We start from the raw sequence: 22,026 nt of genomic DNA, 5'->3' as shown, positions 1-22,026 counted from the left end.
GTAATGGAGCATACAACTTTTGTTGACGGTGTTGTGTCCGCGAAGACCGTCGCGAAGGGACGAGTTATCAAGGACGAGTATTTAAGGGATTTAGGCCAAAAGAGCTGAACTCCAACTCGATACTTTTACAACAAGTTAACAATAAGTTTATTTAAGAAGTTACAAATTCGAGGTTTTATTGCCTCGAGACCAATCGTTACAATTCTCGTCAAAGACTCTCGAATTTTGGTTAGTTGGTAAATTTATAGACTCGGGGGTTTTTTCCCCTCTCGCGACAATATGGCGTGATATTCTTTCTCGAAGTTTCGGTGATGACATCGAGGGTCGATGCGCTCGTTCGGGAACGTCGATATTTCGCCGTCGATGCATTTATGCTGAGAACGCTTAATTTATATACTCTTTATTTTAGTAGTGCGATGTACCGGCACAACAATGGCATAAACCATTTTGATGAAGACATGAGGAGGCGTCTGACAAAAATTGAAGAGACCAAAATGTTGTGTCCGCGAAGACCGTCGCGAAGGGACGAGTTATCAAGGACGAGTATTTAAGGGATTTAAGCCAAAAGAGCTGAACTCCAACTCAATACTTATACAACAAATTAACAATAAGTTTATTTAAGAAGTTACAAATTCGAGGTTTTATTGCCTCGGGACCAATCGTTACAATTCTCGTCAAAGACTCTCCAATTTTGGGTTTGTGATGTTTTATGGGTGTGGGTAAAATAATGCTGTACACACGTTGATGTTTAATTGACAATATATATATTTCGTAGATGGATGGTTTAGATAGATTTGGGAATTGGCGAGGTACACTCTGATGGTGACGATAACGTGGTCGTCACTCAACTGACTGATAACGATGAAAGAGAGATCGCAAGGCGTTTAGTCACGCTTACAAGAGGGCAGCACCGTACAGTGCGATCGCATACATAACAGGTTAGTCGATAATTTTATAGATTTGGGAGTTTTCCCCTTCTCCTGCGAATATAACCTAGATTTCGTTCTGGAAGTTTCGATGTTGACATCGAGGGTCGATACGCTCATTCGGGAGCATCGATATTTCACCATTGCTGCGTTTGCGCTGAGAGTGCTTAATTTGTTTTAATGAGTACGATGTACGGGCACAACAAAAACTATCGAAGGTACGTTGACATTGCATATAAAACTCAAAAACGTTTCGTCTCTAAATGACTACTGAATAATAAATCTCATTTCTTTTTTATGTTACAGCCTTAACAGCGATGGGAAAAATCGCGGTTGATTTACCGATCCAAGTCGAAGTTACCATCGACTGAAATTTTAAAGTATATGATCTTGTTATTCCTTGTTAAAAAATATATATAAAAAAATGTTTATCGACAAAAAAACGAGATCGATTTCAGCCTAGTGGTTTTTAACATTTCTTTCGAATTATTTATTTTTTGCTTTTAGTTTTATCGGTTGTAACATTTTATTCAACTATCAATTTATTCATTCAATATTCATCGTATAAGTTTGCTTATTCAAACAACAATAGAAATTAAACCAAAGCAAAAATAAACGAATTATAAGCATGAGGACTTCTAAAATTGATGAGTGATTTTGTTGTACATTATAATTATGTAATTTGTCATCCAACTTCAGTCGCATTCCTTTCTTCCACTCCTCACACACGCACACATACACAAACTTCTACTTTGGTTCTTGCGTCCGACGAATCATACAATTTCATTTCATTTGGGATATTTTCGAATTTTAGAGTTGACAATAGGTCGTTGGATAAATATAATTTGACTTATCTCAAGAATCTAATCCCTCGGTGGCTCTTGCCCGAGGACTAGATCTCAGCGATGTGGAAAATATTGACGGGATGATAAAGTACACTGGCCAGGCGATGATGCAAGACGTTCTTATTGCTTGTAGAATCCCTCAAACGATCCAACCTCGTAGACGTCCCCGAATAAAGAGACCGATTTCGGAAAGCGAAACGGCATCGACACGTGTATTTCCCCACTCTCTGTCACATAGAGCTCATTTCGCAACAGATCGCGCTCTCACCCAGCGCCCGGGAATATCAAAATTTCATATTGTCGCTTACAATCGATATTTAATTTTCACGAGATAAATTTTTGAAATTATTTAAAACGTGGCTCGAACTCGTGTTATGCATGCCATACGTGGTTATCGGAGCAGTGGCCTGTTGTCCACAAATATACAGGCATCACTACTTGTCCTCAGTAGCGGTCAAGGATTTATGTGTTATTGTTTCCGATCGCTTTGTCGTTCTCATTTTTCACGATTCTTTGATGCTTCAATTTTTTGGCGATTGATGGAACCCAAAAATTGCATAGTGTGATTCAAGCCAGAGATGGTGCGTTAAAGGTGAAACTATTTTCACGATCAGACAAATTCTGTCTGTGTAAAATTTTTAAACGTAACAGAAAATGAATATCGGTTTCGTAATACACATGGGGTCACTTAATTTTTTCCACAACTAAATTTTTTTTATTTCAGCTTTTAGAGGTAGGAGAATCATCATAACAATTCTTTATACACAATAGAACTGATAAATATTATATAATGTGTAGTGATTACAGATTTACGAAAAATTATAAAAGAAATCGAAGCGACTTTTTCAATATTTTTTTATTCTGAAAAAAGTTATTGAAAAATAATTTTTTAATAATTGATCGCGTATGTTTACGTAAAAGTTTTTTCCAAATCACGAGTTTTAAGACTTTCATGCATTTGCTTTAATTAATGTATGAACGCCTTGTACACTGAGTTCCATTAATGCTTGGACCTGTCATTGTTACTGACCATTCGAGTTGCAGCATATGATGTGAGCGCAGCCGAACGATTTTCAGACTGGTCTGTCACCAATAATGTTTAACCCCTTTGACAACGTAACCTGCCGAAAATCTGACAGTGTTGAGACTGTGCGACTGCAGCGGTCTGATCACGTTGTCAAGCAACGACAATAATTGGAAGAACGAGCCAACGAAGAAAAGAAATATATGAAATAAAAATGATGACCATTCACCATTTACATTGACCATGGAAAAAATTCCATCTAATATTTCAATAGAATCTCGATAGAATATTTGTATAGATTTCTATAGAATCTCAGTAAAATTTTTCTATAATTTCAATCGAACTTGCATAGTTCCCATATAGAATCTCCATGTCATTTTTATAAATACATAATATCTATTGATATAATATTATTATGGAATACTTATAGAATCTCTTTTGAATTTCCATATAATTTCCTAGAACCTGTATGGAATTTTTAAATGGAATCTGAAGATATGTTAGGTGAAAACCTGGTGCGTTGAAAGACGCGTCTGGATAAGCGCATCGTCGAGAAAGATAACCTCACAGAGTTTAACTCGGCGTGAGGGTGCCTCGAACTAACTTTTAAATCTTGCTAACGTATCCAGAGCATCCGACGATGCCCGGCGAAAATTTGGCCTGTTACATAGCCAAAATAACCTGGTGCATCGACGGAAGCGCATACCCCAGGGAAAGAGTCTCGCAGAGTTCGAACGCTGTGCCAAGGTGCCGCGATCGAACTTTTCAAATTTCCAGACATATCCCCGGTGTTCGACGATGCCAGGCGGATATTTGACTCGTTTTGTGACCAAAAAATTCTGGTGCATCGATGAATACGTCTGGATAAGCGTGTCATCAAGAAAAACGACCTCGCAGAGGTTAAACTCTGCGACAACGTGTCTCGAACGAACTTTCAAATGTTCTAGACGTATCCAGGGTGTCCGACGGTGCCATAGGAAAATTTGGCTAGTAACATAACTATTACAATGTGGTGCACCTATGGATACGTCTGGCAAAGCCCATCGTCGAGGAAGACAAACTCGAGAAATCGAACTCGGCGAAGAGTCCCTCGAACGAACTTTCGAATTTTTCAAACGCATCCAGAGTGTCCAACAAAGCTAGGTAAAAATTTGATGCTCATCATAGCCAAAACAAGCTGGTATGTCGATGGATGCGTCTTAATAAAAGCATCGTCAAGAGAGATAACCTCACAGAGTTCAATTCGGCGTAAGCGTGCCTCGAATTAACTTTCAAATCTTGCTAACGCATCCAGAGTATCCAACGATGTCAGGCGAAAATTTGGCCTGTTAAAAAGCCAAAATAGCTTGGTGCATCGATGGATGCGTCTGGATAAGCGCATCCTCTAGGGAAAGAATCTCGCAGTTTTTGCACTCTGTGCCAGGGTGCCGCGAACGAACTTTTTAAAATTGCAGACAAATCCTCGATGTCGGACGATGCCAGGTAAAAATTTGACTTGCTATACAACCAAAATAACCTTGTGTATCGATGGACACGTTTAGGTAAGTGTAACAGCAAGGAAAATAACCTCGAAGAGTTCGTACTCTGAAAAAGGGTACCGCAAACGAACTTTTCAAATTTCTAGACATATCCCCGGTGTTCGACGATGTCAGGCAAACATTTGGCTCATTACATAGCCAAAACAACTTAGCGCTTCGATGAATGCGTCTGGATAAGCGCATCCTCCAGGAGAAGAATCTCACAGAGTTGGAGCTCTGTGCCGCGAACGAACTCCTAAATTTTCCAGATGTATCTACGGTATCCGCCGATGCCAGGTTAAAATTTGTCCCGTTCTCAAGTTGAAACAATGTAGAGCGTTGCTGGATGCATCATGATCATTGCATTATCGAAGGAAATAACCTCGTAACGTTCGTTGTCCGAGCAACGTTGCCTCAGTCAAACTTATTATTTCCCAGACGCATTCACAGTTATCGAAGATACCACTTGACAGTTTTGCTCGTCCAGAAGCTAAAAAAACCTACGAAGTCGTTGGATGTGCCTGGACAAGTGAATCATCGAAACAAGTACCGCACAGCCTCACACTTTGAGAAAGGCTGCCTCGATAGATCTTATTATTTCCTAGAGGTATGAAAATGAAAGCTGCTATGACCTGATCGATTGACTATCACAAAGAAAAACAAATACATCGATTAACTATCACGAAGAAAACATAACCGTGTTTTTTCAAAAACTCATATCGTCTTCATTTTCAAACGGTGGCTCTTAGCAAGAAAGTAGATACCAATCATTACTTCCCACGTGCGAAATCCAGGTGCCATCGGTCAATTAGGTTTACCGTCATTGCAATAAAAAATTCCAACCGCCTTATTTTGCAGCAAGGCTGGATGCTCCAGAGGTCGTGTGATTGGTGCGTTTTACTCTTTACTCCATTCGTGATTTGGAGATTTTTAATACATTTTACAAAATTACAAATATTTATTGGCACAACTTCGTCAAAGGATTGTTTTCATGGGCTCGTACGTGCTCTAAAAAACCATGAAATCATTTTGACGAATCAAGTCAAATGAATGATTCAGAGAATGGTTCGATATGGTGCGAGAATGGTTCGAAAGTTTGACAAATTCAATATATTGGATGGAATTCGTAAATGAAGTGAACCCTGTAAAATGATGGGAATCAAGGGTTGCAAGCCTTCCAATTCAAAGAAAGGAAACGTTGTCGAATAAATGCAGAAGTCGCTAAGCACAGTTTAATCAAGACGGTATTTCTTTTATTTTTCAAGAATACAGTTATGAGTTTAATCGTTCTAATTCGGTTTTACGTTTCCTTTTTGGGCGCAAAAAACCATTCCGTTTGTGTTCATTCGCTACCAAATCGTCCCTGTCCATGGGCTCAGAATCCTGTAACAAACGATTACAAATTCATTGCGCTCTGGCTAATCATTTTTAATTTATTACGAATCGTCTGTTTACTTAAAATTCGCATCATAACCAGCTAAATTTACCTTTGCACGCTCAATCGGGTCACTGTCGCTCATTATAAGAGGTCCTGCATCGTCACTGAAACAAATTATGAATAATAATTATTACTTTTACTGAATAAAAATAAATAATCGACTTTTTTCTGAAACTATTTGTAAAAATGAGGTGATGAAATTAAATTCATGGTAAATTAAATTCTTCTGAGGTAGCTACCAAATTGTCTCACTTCCGGTCTCCATCATAGAAAGAAGCTCGATCCGGGCTGCCATACCAATTTCGAAGAAAGATGTGCTATGAGAAAAATACGTTTCAATATAACAAGAGTAGGCAGCGAAATTTTCGAATATTATAGAAATCTCACTCTTCTAGTCATACCTATTTTTAAGTATCTTGTAATTATCTATCTACTTCAGTCACTTTATGTGTACATTTTGACTTTATAATTCAGAATCAGTGGAAAACCCGTTACTGGCGTGTTCGGCACACAATTTTAAACAAAACTACAAAGGCGTTTTTCTGTCGGTGCGATAGTTTTTAAATGAGAAGCAGTAGAATTTTAAACTTCTCAGCGAATTAGAATGATATAGGCACAGCAGCCGGAATCTAACAAATTAATCTTTATTACTCCAAATACTCCAAATTACTCGTTATCCTCGACGTATTGAAATTATCGTTCAAAATAACTTTATTCTTTTATGAAATTTAGGCATTTATCCAATCGATTCAGAACTGTGTGCGTCAAATGGCTTTTTCAATATTCCCTCCGCAAAACGTTATGAACGACGACCACGCGAATTCGTTCACGTCGATGATCAAAAGAGTTTCGAGTCAGGTGAATCATTCAGATTGTTATCTGCGTGATACCCAATATTTGTACTTTTTATGTAATTTTTAAATCGAAAAAAAAAAATATTAATCAATAACTTCGTTTTGTTATTAAATATTGATTCAATCTTATTCTGCATTTCCATCGACGAGGACGAAGACAAGGACGAAAACGAGAACGGGGACGAAGACGAAGACGAGAATGACGACGAGGACTACGATGAATACGAGTACAAGGACGAGAGCCAGAATGGTGACGGAAATGAACGCCGAGAACGGAGACGGAAAGGAGCAACGAAAATGCGAGCGAAAAGCAACGACGAGGACGAGGAGGGGAACAAAACCAAAGACGAGAGTCACCGAATAAGAAAATGAGAACGAAGACGAGGACGAGTACGAAGATGAGAACGAGAACGAAGACGAGGACGAGTACGAAGATGAAAACGAGTACTCGTCCTTATCTTCGTACTCGTTCTTGTTCTCGTTTTCGTCCTCGCACTCATCTTAGTTTTCGTCCCCGTCCTCGTCGTCATTCTCGTCTTCGTCTTCGTCTTCGTCTTCGTCTTCGTCCTCATCTTCGTACTCGTCTTCGTCTTCGTACTCGTTTTCGTCTTCGTATTCGTTCTCGTTGTTCATTCTCGTCGTTCGTTCTCGTCCTCGAACATTAAAATTGCGTCCCGAACACGCCAGTAACGGGTTTTTCACTAATTCTGAATCACCCTGTATATTACTTCGCAACTGTAACCTGTACTTTACTATATGCCCCAAAGCTCTGCTAGGGCATAAATATCAATCAATCAATCAATCAATCAATCAATCAATCAATCAATCAATCAATCAATAAATCAATCAATCAATCAATCAATCAATCAATCAATCAATCAATCAATCAATCAATCAATCACTCTCTCTCTCTCTCTCTCTCTCTCTCTCTCTCTCTCTCTCTCTCTCTCTCTCTCTCTCTCTCTCTCTCTCTCTCTCTCTCTCTAATTTTTTATATTATCAGTACAAAAATAAGGAATATATTTTTGTTTCATTATCGTAATAATTGCAATAATGAATATAGTTTATTTAATTATAGTTTGTCTATGCGATATCAAAAGTACGCTTACTAAAGCTGGTTTCATCTGTCGTACTGAGTTTCGAAAGTTTGTTTAGAAGTTGACAAAAGTTGATTCGAGATAAATTATAACGCGGCATTTTTTTATTACGTTTATACTCTGTTCACGTCGCTTCTATAACCGTGTAACGTCATGGCTGAGCAACAAGTTGAGGAAGAACGAAATTTGTTTGCTAACTATGAACCGTCGGTTCGCGGGAAAATTGTGGGCCTACACGAAGCCGGACGTACTCCAGCACAAATTCAGGCCGCTATTGAGTGTAACATTAAAACAGTGAGACTCTGGATAGCCCGTTATGAAGAAGGTGGTGATGCGGCACTTCGCGATCACCGGAAACGAAATAAGCGTCCGTTAAAAACGACACCGGCAGAAGATGAGGAGCTTTGTAGATTTGTTGAAGAGCACCCGTTCACAACAGTTGACGTCGCATTGAATGAAACGGGAATCGATGTGAGCAAAAACACGGCTCGACGTCCCTTGAAAGAAGCAGGCTTAACCGCTCATCGTCCCGCTAGAAAAACACCCCTTACTCTGGAGCATTGCCAGCAACGGCTCCGTTTTGCTCAGGAACACTTGAATTGGAGACCAGAGCAATGGGCTGCCGTCGTATGGTCCGACGAAACGGTAATTGTAATGTGATATTGGGCATGCTTTGGACATCTATAGATATCAACATTTTTACAGGGTATTTCACGTCACATTTACATTCCCCAAAAAATCATATATTCAATTCGTGTGATTATTTTTATATGTACGAAATAAACGGACACGTATTTTGGGATTTTTAGATGTCGTCATTTATTCGATTTTTGTGGTGAAAAATAATTTACACTCTACGGGTGTGAAATTAGACTATCCCAAACGGCGTGCTTACCGCGTGCTTATCATTCTGCCCGCGGTTTGAAGTAGCTAACTTTTCCCCCCTAGGTGCGTAATCTACTATTTGAATTTTTAATTCAACCCTATCAATTGAGCAGCGATAACTCGAAAATTAGCGGTCCTTAAGCCAAATTAGTCAATATTAATAACGCGCAGTGTTTTTATATACTTCCGAATGAAAAAACACCTAGTCTAATACTTGATATTTACTATGTATACCATGTGTACCATATATACCATGTGACCGATAAGTTTATCGGTCACATGGGGTGCAGCGAACCCCAATCACAAAAACTGTTCGCATCTACGTTTTTTTTAACTATCGACTTAAATCGGTTGCAAAACTACAATTTAAAATTTTTTCTAAATAAACGAATCATTGTTGTCTTTTCTTCACAATTTCAAAGTCGTAAAAACACGACATGAAAAAAAAATCTCTTACCGGTCACACGGCCGATAATGACGCCATGTAACTTTTAAAAAGTATTAAGATTTAATGTATTGGGTTCAAACAACAACAAACGGTGCTATAAGTTTGATTCTGAAAAGTATCCTAGCATAAAATAACCATGAAGTTGGCCTGGAGTGTAGTGCACCCCTAGTGACCGTTACGGGTTAACAATTAAGTGAATATACAAAATTTAGAAGCGTAGGTTCAGAGTGAGCGGGCTTTGTTTTGCAAAATGTTCGATGGAAAAGTAATGCATTAATCAAAACCTTTTCAGTTCGTAATGGGAATAACTTAGGTTATTGATCCAATTCATGTTTTAATAGAAATTATATCAATTCACTGGATTTTTTTTCATTAACTATTCAATTTCCATTTTCAATACAAATAATTTCTATTAAATATTTAATTGAAATGGTTAATGGAAGAACTTTTCATTGAAAAATAAATTTAATAGTTTATGAACGCCACTCACGATAGGTGTTCAAGTCCTCGGACGATGGCCGTCGCCATGTTTACCGTCCACGAGCAAGAATTTTTGAGCTCCAGCCACGATATGTCGTGCAACAGCAATGGAGTGGTCGAATAACAGCCAGATTTTGGGCGTGCATGTCCGCCGCTGGACCAATGACCCTGTGCGAAATTCCACCGCGGATGAGATCGAAGGATTACGTGAACGTTTTGCAAAATGTTATGCTACCTTGCGCCAGAGAGCGATTTCCCGTCGATCGGTACCCACATGTTTTATTTATGCAAGATCGAAGTGCCGTTCACACGTTTGATGAGCACCGAGAAGTTCGAGTGATGGAGTGGTCGAGCAAATCCCCAGACTTGAATCCCATTGAGAACCTTTGGAGTACGTCTCATTTTTCCTAGTTTGGTCGCATCTAAGATTTTTTGACGTGAAAACGTTGTGACAATAGTTATTGTGTAGTTATTATAGAGATTGTTAAAGAACTCTAGCGTTACAAAGTTTAACAAAAAATTTTTGTCTTATGACAATAACATTTTTTAAATTAGATAGAAATTTTAAGTGTAATTCGACAGCATCCACGTCAATTTTGGTCTCAAACAACGTCTTCACGAAAATGGTAGCGACCGTGTCTCTGCAAAAACTAGGTTTTTTTTCTAATTTATTCAAAAATTTACGTTATAAGTAAACTATAGCAAATCTTAATTTAAATTATATTTTCCACTTCACGTATAACGCCCTGCTTATAGTTCCTGAAAAACCGTTCACCCCAACAGGTATAATGGTCGAAGATTGGAGATCCGGCGACGACCGGACCCGTGAAGCACTTGTGGCGTATGTGCATCGCGTTTGGGCAGACATTGAGGCGAGGGAAGATCTTTGCCTTCGCCTCGTCAACTCGATGCCCACTCGCATGCGGTGCGTCATCGAAAATAACGGGTTCTGGATCGACTATTGAGCGCCGTTTCTCGTGAGTATTGGTTTTATTTATAATAAAAATACCTTCAGTACCGTTGATTCATTTCGAACTTAAAATCATTTGGATTTAGTGACGATGGAAATTGAAAGCTGCAATACATCACGCTGATCACTAAACGTGACGGAATAATGACGAAAGTCTGAGAAATCTGGCAAAAGTAGTATCCTGATCAGCAGTTTTTGCTTTTCAGAAAAATATTGATTTTTAGTCAAACTTTGTAAGAATTTATTTAATAGAAAGTACTCTATAGCTCTCTATGGGATTGAAGTCTGGGAATTTGGTTGACCAATCCATCACTCGGACTTCTTAACGATGTGTGAAAGGCCCTTCGATCTATTGAACATGTGGGTAGCGATAAACGGGGAAACGCTCTTCAGCGCAATAATGCATGACAATTTCCCTAAGGTTCACGTAATCCTTCGATCTCATCCGCGGTGGATATTCGCGCAAGGTCATCGGTTTAGCGGGAGACATGCACGCCCAAAATCCCGTCGTTATTATACTGCTTAATTGCTGTTGCTACTACGTACCATGGCTGGAGCTTGGAATTTCTGGCTCGTGGACGGTAGACACAGCAATAACTGTAGTCCGAGGACTTGGATATTAATAGAAGGAGTTGAGGCGGTTATTAATGGTAAAATTTTATTTGTTCGCTACTTGTCTTTTTAAAATAATGTTCGCTGCCAACATATTTAATTGTTCACATTTTAAGCAAATAAATTATCATGTCGATTGCGGGAACGATCTACAGAACATGATACTTTGCACGTTAACTCCTTTCAGCCTATTTACAATATTTTACAAGATCGCGTTGAGTTTTCATTAACAAAAGAAAAAAATATGATAGTTCGAGTTTTTAATACGCAGCGCCGCTAGTGTCGCGCTCCGCCGCTTGTATCGGGCCTTTGTATTGCCCTCCAGTACGGCCGCCGCCGGCCAGCTGTGACGCGTCTCACCGGTCGTTGTACACGCTCGATCAAAACATTGCGATTCGGGTCGTTTGGAAAACGTTACCTCACAATATCAAGAGACTCGATAGAGTCTCGGGACAAGTACATTGACAGCCCTGTCGTCTGCTGCTGGCCCGAGGCTCTCGCCGAGTATACTTTCTCTGAATAAAATAATTCACGGTGGTGGGGGTAAAATTGGCAAGTGATTTTTTAGAATTACGAAACTTCTGAGTCATGTGAGGCTTTGAAAATTGAACTGGAGATTAATTAATAAATTCTCTTTCGATTCCACCCAAAATGAGCATGATCTGTGGCGTAATTGCTGAGAAAAAACTTTGCACGGGCTCAAGATTATGCAAAAGTTACTAATACTTTCAAGAATTTATGTGTCTGTATATTATAACACCATCAAAGGCACTTTGATGCTATCGAGTTTCTGATTGGTTGGATCTGACGACATCTATTTTCAGATGTTATGATTGGTTGTTGAAATTGGTTGTTGATGATTGGAAATCTGACGACAACTTCGGAACGTAGCACGGCAGCACAGCAGACATTAAAAAAGACGTTGCACGGTAACAGCAGACATTGACTAAGATGGAGACTAGAGAGAAGTAGTGAAGACAGCATAGGAAAATAAGTGGCGGGGACGTCCTTAAAAATTCTTTAAGCAATAGTTCCCGGTCTGGCCACTACGAGCACTTGTGATGAAAACTACCAATATATATAGTAGTAAAAATAGTTCACACATGCATACAACATAGACCGCCTAGCACATGCGCAAAGCAAGAAATAATAATTATTGTATTGCGTTGCGTATTGCTACAGGTAACAGGTTATACTGTGGTTATACTGCATGCGTTCTGCGTTTGTGCTATTGGATTAAAAATAAAATCAGAATAAAATGATTGAAAACTAATCACGCTAGAATTTTTTTCAAAGTGTAAGGTAGGGTTATTCCTAATTCTCGAACAATTTACCGCTGCGTGATATTAGCCTTTTATATTGTTACACATATTATCAGTTTGTGAAAATGACCTACATAGATTTGCACTTGAACCCTCCATGAAAAATGAATCAATTCATCACATGAAATTATTTTACAAATGTTACCGCAATTTTGCGAGAAGCTGTTAATTTGTATCTTGCTTTAGCACTATACTTTTTCAGGCACTCCGATTTATTCAAAACAGTTTTGATTTTTATTATTCTTTTCTTTATCACCTCTATGTCAGTTTCTGTGCTTTCGCAATAACACTCTTATTGTACATCTATCCAATGTAAATTTCATTTTCATATTTTCAGAATGGGAAAGATTTGTGCCGTCCCAGGCTGTAATAGTGGGACAAATAAAATCACCGCTCAGCGAAAAAAGTTGGGGCTGCGAAAGCTTTCACTTTTCTCTGTGCCAAAGGTAAATGAAAGTAAATTGGTTATTTATAAGATTCGCATAAAAAATTCTATTAGTGGCTTTTAAATATGTGCTAAAAATATACAGTGGAATGAAATTCGTCTTCTTTTATATATATATAGCCTTTATTTTTCCCTTTCGGGTTACAGCTCGACTTCCTTAACATTCCATTTTTACACCTTTTTACATTTTTCGATATACATAATTTACACATAATTTCTTTTATCTAAAACTAATATTTATGTCGTGTTGTAATTGTAATTATTTATACAAAATGTTCTAATATAGTGCAAGGACAGGCTCACTGCCTGGAGAAAGGCTCTTGGATGCACTTTGGACCCAACACATGTTGTTTGTGAGCTTCATTTTCTAGAGAAGCATATAAGGAAGACCGACACAATAAAATTGTTTGATGGTACAGTAAACAGTATTCCACGATACCATTGGCTACTGGAACAAGATGCTGTACCGTTAGGCTAAAATGCTGCACCAGTGAGTCAAGACGGCATATCATTTGATCAACACGCTATACCATCTGGTCAAGACGCTATGCCATCCGATCAAGATGCTGTGATAATTGATCAAGACGCTGTACCATCCTGCCAAGACGCTGTGACATTTGATCAAGACGCTGTGATAGTTGATCAAGACGCTGTACTATCCTGCCAAGACGCTGTGCCATTTGGTCAAGGTGCTGTGACATTTGATCAAGATGCTGAATCATTTGGTCAAGACAGTGTATCATTGAGCCAAAATACTTCACTAGTGAGTCAAGTTCAGAATCATGGTAGAATTGGCTAATGTATGTATTTTTATTGTGGAAAATTTTTTTATTGCATTTATTCATGGCGTCTGTACGTCAACAGATTGTTGTTTATTTTCTGATCTCCAGCATTATTTCCATTTTGTATACGATTTTATTTTTTTTCTCACTTTTCGTTCGTCTATGTGTATTCGCAAATAATCACTCGTCATATATCTACTCGATAATTTCTTGAATTAATAGAAACAACAAAAATTAAAGTAATGAATATTATAGAATATTACTTGCGCGGAACCACTCGTTCTAGATGATGGGCTTCTGAAATACAAGTCTGTGCAGGGGAGATTCCTTGATCAGATTCCTCCACAAGCTGAACAGGGTATTCCGAAAATCTCAATCGCCGATATTAAGCGAGAACTGAGTTCAGCATGTTTGCCGGAAGCTTGGACCGAACTCAGAAGGAATCTAACGTCGTCTTGACAAATTTGAATCCCAAAGATTTCTCCGTTCGTCTACACCTCGTGATTGCTCCAGATATGTCTTCAAGTGTAATAGTGCAACACCCACCATTTTAATAAAACTTTCACAGCATACCTCATTTTAATCATCTTTTTCGAATTTCTAGCTTCATACGAATACCGGAGCATGCATTGTCTTGGACACCATTACGTCATTCGTCGATGTAATAGGATATATAGAGATAATGAAAAATTTCACCATTTGCACGGGGACAGGCATCGAAACTGAAAGGTATTTCTGTTAATAAAGACTAAGCGTTCGCCTTGGTGCAAAAATAAATTCGGAGTTTAATTCTTCTACTTAGGCACGATCGTCAATGTAGAGGCATTCTAGAACGAAACGAAGAGTACAAACGGAGTCAAAGAAACCCAAGATGCTTACTGTGTCGCCAACTTAGAAATAAGTTGTTGCAACGACGAAAGAAAAAAGATGTCGAAAAGAAGTACGCTGCTTCAAAACGAGCTGCAGAATTAGCGCGACGAAAATGTATTCGTTTGCAGAAGAAGATAATATGAAAGGTTTTTTATTATGTGTTATTGGCTTGATAAACTTACTGAGATGTTGATATATTATATTTATTGATTCCTGTATGTCTTTTCAGACTTTTACATAATTAAGCCCCCTTGTTACCCTTACATATTGTTCCATAGAGTCTTTGTTACACGCAAGTATTTAACAACCGTTTTTTATTCCTTATATCTAATTTTTAACATTCCCTTATTTTATTGCTCTTTCTTCAAATATCCTCTCCCTATTTTCCTTTTCTAGTTTTTGTACCATTAATTCGAACTGCCTGACGTATTTGCATAGCTCTATCCTTGGTTCCTCGTTAAATTGTTCCTCTAGTTTCCTCTCCTATTTCCTCTCCTCGGACCTGTCTCAATCATCTTTCTGAGTTTCTACTATTGGGAAAATACTAATGACATCGAGTTTTAATCTTCAACAGACTGCAATTTTAAAGGCCGATATAGCTCGACTAAAGAAGAACTGTGCTGCAATAGATATATTTTTTCATGGTTTTCGAGGTCTGGGTTGACGGTTCCTTAGTTTTCGATGTCCAGGTATGTTTCTCCATGGTTTTCATGGTCTCGGATAGTTCCTCCATGGATTTCGATGTCTAGGTATATTCCTCCATGGTTTTCGTGGTCTAAATATGATTCTTTATAGTTTTCGTGGTCGAGGTCGACGGCTCCACAGTTTTTGATGTCTAGGTATGTTTATCCACAGTTTTCGTGGTCTAGAATAATTTCTCCATGGGTTTCGATGTCCACTAGGTATATTTCTCCATGGTTTTTGATTTCCAGGTGTATTTCTCCATAGTTTTGGATGTCCAGGAATATTTCTCAATAGTTTTTAATGCCTAGGTATATTCCTCCATGGTTCTACACATCGACATGTATTTCTCCATAATTCTTGATATCTAGGTATGTTCCTCCATGGTTTTCATGGTCTAGGCATGATTCTTCATGATTTCCGTGGTCAAGGTCAACGGCTCCACAGTTTTCGATGTCCAGGAATGTTTCTCCATGGTTTTCGTGGTCTAGGATAATTCCTCCATGGATTTCTATGTCTACGTATATTCCTCCACGGTTTTTAATATCTAGGCATGTTCCATCATGGTTTTCGTGGTCCAGGTATATTCCTCCATGGTTTTCGTGGTCTAGGTAGATTCCTCCATGGTTTTCGATGTCTACCTGGACAGCTCCATATTTTTCATTTGCTAGGTATACTTCTCCTTGGCTTACGTCAACTGGGTACGTTTCTACAGAGTTTTCGATGTCCAGGTGTATTATTCCATCATTTTTTATGTCTAGGTATGTTCCTCTATGGTTTTCGTGTTTCTTCATGGTTTTCGTGGGCGAGGTCAACGTCTCCATGTTTTTCGATGTTTAGGTAATATTCTCCATGTTTTTCGTGGTCTAGGTTGATGGCTGCACAGTTTTCGATGTCCAGGTTTGTGTTTACATAGTTTTTGTTCTCTAGGTATATTTCTCCATCATTTCCGTGATCTAGGTCGATGACTCCATAATTTTTTATGTCTAGGTATGTGTCGGCATAGTTTTCAATGTCTGGGTATTTTCCTCCATGGTTTCGGATGTCCAGGTATATTTCTCCATAGTTTTCAATGTCTAGGTATATTCTGCCATGGTTTTTGATGCTAGGTCAATAATTCCGTAGTTTTCGATGTCTGGATATGTTTCTCCATAGTTTTCGTGGTCTAGGTCGACGGCTCTATTGTTTTCGATGTCTACGTCGACAGCTCCATGATTTTCGATGGCTAGGTATATTTCTCCATGGCTTTCGTCGTCTTGGTATGTTTTTTCATGCTTTTCGAGGTCTAGATTACCGGCTCGGCAGTTTTCAACGTCCAGGTATGTTTTCCCATTGTTTTCGTGGACTAGATCGACGACTTCATAGTTTTCACTATCCCGGTCGGTAACTCCATAGTTTCTGATGCTGAGGTGAATTTGTCTATGGTTTCTGATATGAAGGTCAACGGCTCCATAGTTTCCAATGGTGCGGTGAGTTTTTCTAACTCAGATCTACCTCATAACTGGTTATATCAAAGCACTACTAAAAGGCATTCTATGTGAATTTTTTCAGATTTTCAAATTCATAATTTTAGAAAATACCGTTTTTTTCCAATGAATATATCTTGGAAACTTGAAGTAACTGAACAAAATGTTCTCACATAAAAGTTGTAGTTCCGTCTTAGCTTTCGAGCCGACGACTCGAAATAATTTTCACGTTCTGGTAATGAGGACTTTTTACGAAAAAAGAAGAGAACCATTTTTTCATTTAGAAACAGCCATTTTTTTGGCTGAAAAAATTACAGAGTTTTTCAATATGTCTGACGATATCGCAAAAAAATCGCCAGAGTGGCACGTATCGAAATCCTAGGGTAAAAAAAATTAAATCACAAAAATTAATTTCTTTTGTCATCAATTTCCTTCTCGAGGTAGGAAGAACTGTCCCCAGAGTCGTGCCTGATATCCAATTCCCCTCCATAAATTTCTCAAATGCCGAATTTATCAGTTTCTGACCTGTTTTGCGCATCTCTTGGTAACGATGTTCTGAATTGGCCCGCTGTCATGATTCATGCTCTACCGTTGGTTGAAAGAATTATTGTATGATGTGTGGACTACCGCTTTTCATGATTTTCAGTTTTATGCGATTTTTACTAACCAAAAATTTAATCGAATCGCCATTATTTAATTATTTCTTTCATCGATATAATTTGTTTAATAACTTTGTTTTTGATTATTAACTCGAGTTTACGAATTAATTTTGACTCGCGATCGTTTTTCTTTTGTTTGGCTTATTTTTTCGATCAATTTGATCTCATTTAAACGCTTGTGAATGTATTTAAAAAAATGAAAAGAGTGAACATTCATGATTTTGTCGCGCGGCATTATACAAAGCAGTGCCAGAGTCTTACTCGGGCCCATGCACAACGACCTAGGATGGCCGCCACCAGTCACCAACGACGCGCGTGGTCGTCGTTGTTGCGCGATGTTTAGTTCGCGATGTTTGGTTCGCGAAGTTTCGAACTGAGGCGAGTATTTCGACACAATATATACATGATTGTTTAACATATCGTACAATAGTCATGCACTAATTTGGTTATTTTGAATTGCGGTTTATATGGGTTTGTTGCTCCCCCGTTGAATGATGATGAATATAAGTTGTGACGTGACATTTCTGCCCCGCCACTCGTACGATTTGTGTCGACTAGTGGACCGGATTTACGGTCCATTTTTGGACGCCCCTCGACTCACTGGGAGATGTTCGGAACGAGACTCAGCGTCACGTATCTTTAAGTATTAGTTTAGTAACCCGTGTATTACCTTGCTAGCGACATTTACCTGTTTACCTTCTGTTACCTCCGCGTGCAAAGAAGAGAGAGAGAATTTTAGTTTGCCTGTTCCAAGTACTAATAACGTTTATTTTGACAGCTTCGTTTGATATTGGAGAGATTTGGTGTTGTCGCCCCCCGAAGACCCCTCCACCAGCATTATTTTGGTTAAGGCACTCTGATGGTTTGAACCGACCTCGCTCACCAAGATCGTTCCTCTCACACCGTCAACGAGCATCGAATAACATTCTCGAACTTGCAGGCGGCTGAAAGTGCACGCTGGCATAGGCCATACTTTGAACGCCGCCCGTGTCTTTCCCGCTGGAGCAACCCAGAGTTGCACCGCCCGCACTACCGTGGATTCGGGTGTCACAGTCCGTGTGAACCGGCGCCTCGTCAGGTGGGATCTGGGGGAGTTTTCTGGAGGCGAGGTGCTGTTGTACCTGGTGGTTTATTTTGTGGGCCCACCACGTCCCCGTGACGTCCGGAGTCGTGAGGGAGGCCTCCCCTCGTCCGTCCAGAGCTGCCCGCCGGATCCCCAAGAGGAAAGACACCCGGATCGCGGCTATCAAGTCGAGAGGAGTGTTCCGAGTGAGCGAGGGAAGAGAGAACCAAAGGTGAGTCGTGATTAATCCGTTCGGGCAAAAGGCGTAACCAAAATTACGTCCCTTACGCGCTCCTCATTTGAAAACCCCGCGCGAAAGCGCGAGCCAGGCGTTCGCGCTCGGGCTCGAGCCTAGCGCGAGAGCGCGGCGACGCCTGGGCCCGGTGGTGGGGACAACGCCGAATCGCGAGGACCGCTCGCACGCACAATTAGTCTAATTTCGAACATCGTACCGATGAGTCAGCGGCCAGGCCGAGTCTAACGAGCCATCCCTCTGTGCAGCGAGCGTGTTCCTCGGTAAGTCCAACTCTTTGTCTCCACCGAATTCACTGATCTAGTCGAGCCCTTTTCGTTTCTCGTATTGTTTCGGAATCTAGTTCCGGTTTCTTATAGATTAGGTGGCGTTTAGTGGGACACGAGGGCGAAGTATCGAGCGAGATTGCGGCCGATACTTCCCGTGTTTCCAGTCTTTTGATAATGTCGTTTTGAGGGGCTCAGCTTGATCAGTGTTTCGTTATTAATTTGGTCCCAGTTATTTCTTTAAAGTTTCGCGTTAAAGTAGAGTAATTCTAGAGTTCGAGTCTTTGTGAAGTTGCGTAGTACGCGCTGGAATATTCCACGCGACGACGCCTCTCTCTCTCTCTCCCTGCACGCGCCGAGGCTCTAGCGAGCGCGTTACCTCGCGTTTGTTTGCGCTCTGTCTCTCTCGCTCGCGCTGGCGAGCATCGTTTATACGGCGTTATATTTTGTCTTTCGTATCAAATCTTTTTCAACCGTTGTTTTTACCTTCGCCTACATTGTTCTTTCTTTATTTCGCGTGACGCTTACCGTATTTTCTGTTACCTTATTGTGAGCATTATTACCTCGTATTATTGCATTATCTTTGTTATCTTCGCCAAGATTAATCCGACGCTCATTTTTCCTATTCGATCGTATTCTTTAATCGCGTCGGCTCGTATTACCTCCACTGCACGCGCAGGAACTTCGGCGTTACCTCGCGCTTGGCCGAAGTTCTTTCCGCTGTTATCTTCGGTTACCTTCCGTCGCGTATTGCCGGACTCCTCGCGATCGAACGGGTGTCGATCACCTTTTACCTTGGATTACTTAAGGCGCCGGCTGTTCTGGTGTTGCTTACCTTTTACCTTTTACCTAAAGCATCCGCCCGGCGGATGGCTGATTACCTGTTACCTGCACGCCAGAGCATCGGTTGTCGATTACCTACGGCACCTGGGCGACCACGAGGCGAATCTTCAACCGCGTTATTACCCGACGAATTCGGGCGCGCCCCGCGCGAAGTCCCTCGTTACTGCGCGAGAGGTCAAAGTTTTGCGACCTGACGTCTCCCCGAATTAATTTCGCTCAAACTTTATTTTGTATCGAGTCCAACCCTGTTATAATTTATCTTTTTTTGCTGTATTCGAACTTATTCGGCTACTTCGAATAAAGTCTGAAGTCCTGAATTCTGCTTTGTCTTGGCTTATTCTTTTGCGTTGAGAATTGCTACCTTTTCCCCAAGGATCCCCCCCCTCTACCTTTTGTATCTCAGATGAGCTAAGTAGCCGGACCGTCTTCGGTCACTCGTGTCTCTCGTGCCCTCTGTGTCGTATATTACGTTATTTGACGTTACCATCGTTGAGAGCGGATAAATTAAAAGTCGAGTAATCGGCGGTACTTCGTACCTGGCGCCCAATTCACTCTCATGGCCGGAGAGTGGTGCGAGAGGACGAGACGAGTGAGCCGAGAAGGGACGTGATCGTACCCATCACGGGAAATAATACGTTACAAAGTATATCCGTTGAAATTTTTGACTTACGATGCGCGAATTTTGCGTTTCGCTGGCATTTTGCGTAATTCGACAATAATCTAGACTAATGGGCATAGAAGAACAGAAAAGCTCAACTATAGAGAATTTTCGCCGTCCAAATTCCCAATTAACAATAATATAGACCAATGAGAGTTGAACTATGGAGAATTTGCACAACACCATTTCCCCATCGACAAAATATCATATAGACCAATTCATGAATTATATTCAAGCGTTGCATGAGCAAAAAAATTAAATAACTGTGCATTTTTCAAGTGGAGATCCATTTTCAAAACAAATAGTATGTTTTAATAAAATGATGGTGTTTTTCTTGATAGGAATGATAAAGAATATAAACATGACTGTATCACATATCTGTACAATAGTCATGCACTATTTCGTTTATTTCCAATTGTGATTTGTATATGGGGCGTTCCACGGCAAGTCGGACACTTTTCAAATTCGCATTTTTTATTTGGTTCATTTTCTTTTCTGAAGAAGAACTCCCTCACACGAACTCACTTGATTTATTTCGAATTTTTATCTCAACATTTTTGTCAGCTACGGATTTTTAAAAATTATTGCATTTTTTTTATTTGAATATGTATACACTCCCGTCCAAAAGTTTCGGGTCACCCGTCGAAATTTCTACCCACACTAAAAGTTTCATAGCTCAATCAAAAATCAACTGAATCAAATTTAACCAACGTCATTTTAAAGAGGATAAATTAATCTTCAATTTTCCACTTGTTAATATTTTTTACAATTTTTTTTTTAGCTGGCACGTACTTTAGAATAGCATCGTTTTTCGACATATTTTTGGCCTTCGTAAACACGCTGCCTGTCTAGTAGAAATTTTTTTCTCGACTTTCCTCCATAACAGCTTTAGAGAGGATAGAAAACGCTTCATTTTAGTTTTTTAAAAAATACCGTACGATTTTTTTTCGCAAAATTATCTTAGTTTTAGCTAAAAACGAGGAGTTTCAGAAATTGTGGCGTATCTCAAAAACTTTATGGGTTCAGAGGAAATGTCAAGAGGGTACAAAGTTGTGTTGGTTTATGATAAGCTCGCTTTAATTAATTTAGATTTTTTATTTGAAATTTTTTTTTTTCGATCTTTTTGGTCAGGTCTTGATTGAGAAAAGCGGGGTAACTCGAAAATTATAGGGTTCGGGATGAAATTTCTAGAGAGAAGAAAAATTCAATTAATAATTTTGAACTAACTGACATTTTTTCAAATTTTTTTGTCGATTTTTTTTAAATAAGCGAGATGCCTTTTGCAGATTTTATCGCAATCCCCATGTCATTTCAATAGAAAAAATAGTTCATTTAGTCTCTTACATAGTTTACACCTGTTTCTCATCGAAAAAGTCGCCTTTGGCTTTGAGGACTGCGTTGACAAGTGGTGGCATTCGCTCGATCAATTTGTCAATTATGGCTTGATCCAAACTCACCCAAGCGTCTTCGAGTTTTCGCCACAAATCGCTGGCAGAAGAAGGGCAAATGGTTCTAACTTTCCGATCAAGCTCCTCCCACAAAAGCTCGATCGGATTTAGGTCAGGAGATTGTGGTGACCAAGCCATATTGATGATTGCTCCATTTTTTTCTTTAGTTTTCAA

The sequence above is a fragment of the Venturia canescens genome, chromosome 10, assembly GCF_019457755.1.
Source record: "Venturia canescens isolate UGA chromosome 10, ASM1945775v1, whole genome shotgun sequence".
NCBI lineage: Eukaryota > Metazoa > Arthropoda > Insecta > Hymenoptera > Ichneumonidae > Venturia > Venturia canescens.
This window is presented reverse-complemented; position numbering follows the sequence as displayed.